Source organism: Palaemon carinicauda, unplaced genomic scaffold, assembly GCF_036898095.1.
Source record: "Palaemon carinicauda isolate YSFRI2023 unplaced genomic scaffold, ASM3689809v2 scaffold266, whole genome shotgun sequence".
Taxonomy (NCBI): domain Eukaryota; kingdom Metazoa; phylum Arthropoda; class Malacostraca; order Decapoda; family Palaemonidae; genus Palaemon; species Palaemon carinicauda.
Window position 1 is genome coordinate 116,491 of NW_027170308.1, and position 2,969 is coordinate 119,459.

Consider the following 2,969-nt stretch of genomic DNA (forward strand, 5'->3'; position numbering starts at 1 on the left):
CAGCCACAACGGAGAGATGTCGGTGTTGCCGGGCGGACCAGGCATCAGACTGTGGAGTAAAGGCGTGCACCAGAGGCATGTGGTTTGTGCGAATGACGAAGGGCGTACCTTCTAAGAAATGGCGAAAGTGACGGACAGCCAAGTGCACCGCCAGCAATTCTCGATCGAAGGTAGAATAACTCTATTCTTCCTTGGACAGTTTTCTGCTGAAGAAGGGCGATGGGCGGGGCGAGCCGTTGACCACCTGCTCGAGCACTGCACCAATAGCGACGTCGCTGGCATCAGTGGAGAGAAGGAGAGGGGCATGTGGGATAGGAATAGTGAGAGCGGCAGCAGTTGATAGGGCCTTCTTTGCATTGCAAAAGGCTGCTTCTTGAAGGGGACCCCACTTCAGGTCCTTTAGCTTGCCCTTGAGGGAGTCGTAGAGGGGAGCAAGAGTGGCGGAAATGGCTGGCAGATAACGGTGATAATAGTTAATAATGCCCAAGAATTCCTGCAGAGCTTTGACAGTCGAGGGCGCGGGGAAGTTCTGAATGGCTGCTACCTTCTCAGGGAGGGGATGGACTCCTTCAAGAGTGATGCGGTGCCCTAAGAACAACACTTCGTTGGCGCCAAAGGTACGCTTGTCGCACTGGACTACAAGGCCGTTTTCTTGCAGGCGGTCGAGCACGATGCGCAGGTGACGGAGGTGTTCTTCTTTTGAGGAAGAGAACACAAGTATGTCGTCCATATAACATACACAGAAAGGGAGGTCCCCTAAGATGTCATCCATGAGACGTTGAAACGTGTTCCCAGTATTACGAAGGGCAAAACAGGAGTAATTGAAGGTGTATGTACCAAACGGAGTGGTGATGGCAGTCTTGGGGATGTCTTCTGGGCTCATAGGCACTTGATAATACCCCTTCAGGAGGTCGAGCGCAGAGAAAACCTTCGCTTTGTGTAGGTAGGAGGTCATGTCGGCTATGTTTGGGAGGGGGTAGTCATCCGGTTCTGTTTGCATGTTCAGGCGCCTGTAATCCCCGCACAGACGGCGGGAGAGTGTAAGAGTGACGACCATGGGCTGGAGGCCTTTTGGCAAAGGCCCATTTCCTCCATTTCGGCGAACGTCTGTTTGGCGGCTGCCAATCGTTCCGGTGCCAGACGTCTGAATTTTGCGAAGACTGGGGGTCCCGTCATCTTGATATGGTGATAAATACCGTGCTTAGCAGGAACCATGGGCGTTTGGCGAAGTTCTGGACGGAAAACTTCCGGGTACGACGTGAGGAGGTGAGCGTAGGCATCCGTGGGTGTGCTAATGTGGAGAGCGAGGTTAAAGGGGGCGGGTTGAAAAGATGTCGACAAGTACGTGTCTGCGTTGATCAATCGTCGTTGGGCGACATTGATCAGAAGGTGGAAATGAGAGAGGAAATCCGCACCGAGGATTGGCGATGTGACGTCAGCAACGAGAAACTTCCAATTGAATTTACCATTTCCGAACGATAATGTGAGGTTCTCGTAACCCTAGGTGGGTATCGTAGATCAGTTGGCAGCTACCAAGTGGACGTCGGCAGATGTAGACAGACTACGTCGTGTCTTGAAGAGTTTTCTTGGCAAAAGAGAACGACAAGCACCCGTGTCTACCAAAAACGCCCGTTCCTGCCTCATGTAAAAAGGAAAGATTAGAAACATGGGAGGCCACCGCCACGAGCGATGGCCTACTTACACGTTTTTTGGCCACTGACAATCCTCGGCACATTTCTTCGCGGTTGCCCCGAATCTGAAGTGGTAATAGCAAAACTGTGGCGAATGGGAGGTAGTAAGTGGCTGTAGAAGTCGTTTGTTGGTGCGCGAGCGATTGTTGGGTGGTGGGCGGCTTTGTCGCTGCTTCGGGACGTCACAGGGTAGGCGTGTATGTCCTACGGCATTCATGTTAGCTTCGCTTGACGTTGAAAAGGTATCCGCTTCGTCAGGGGTTGAAGGCGTTGATGGAGGTCTTGAAGGGACTGTCCGTAAGGGCGTCGGCTTTGGTCATCAAGTCCTTTATGGGTAAACTATCGACATCGGGTATGGCAGCGCGTATAGGTCCGGGTAAACGGAGTATCCAAAGGGCACGAAGTAGGTTCACCTCACGAGGAGAGCCGTCTACGGCAGGTTGAAGGCGAGCGATACTGGTCATTTCCCTGAGGGAAAGCAAAGCCCTTTGGTCCCCCAACAGTTGTTGCGAGAGCTGAAAAAGCTTTGCTATAAGGGCGGCTGTCGACGGCGAGTACTGCTGCAGAAGGTATGTTTTGAGGGAGTCATACGCTAATGGGTGTCTCCTTGTTCACAAAGCCAGTCGGATATTTCCGGGAAGGTGTCCTCGGGTATCGCAGCGAGAACAGAATCTGCTTTGGTGGTTGAGCGAGTGACGCCCTTGATGGGAAACTGGACTTCTGCGCGCTGAAACCAACTTAATGCCTCTCCGCTGGCGAACAATGAAAGTTTCAATGGGGCAGCCGCAGCGCCAACTTCTGTGGAGTCCGCCATAGTACCAACGATGGAGGGGCAAGGGGGGTGGGGGTGGAAGGCGGTGTTATGGGCCGAGAGAAGGTTGTGAACTCAAAGGCAGTATGAAAGCAACTGAGTGATTTATTGTTTTTGTTGTTTGTAGAGATTGCCTGGCCCTTTTGGCCAGACACGGGCTTTTGCAATCTTGCAGCCTATAGGTGTTTGGATAGGATATATTGGGATAGGTAATTTGGTAGGGGATTTTCTGCAACATTTATTTTAGGATATTGGGATAGGTTTTTGGTGGTGATGGGATGTTTGAAAAGGAGTGATTGACTGTGGAATATCATCCTATGAGCCCACTGGCTCCAGTCTGTGTTAGAGAGAAAGAGTTATAGTAGCAAGTCCCGATAAGTAGGAGAGCTCGGGAAGGAGTTGAAAGTTTGTAGTCAGAGAAATTGATATAGGTGAAGTAAAAAAACTTCATAGTGGTTTAAGCTTAA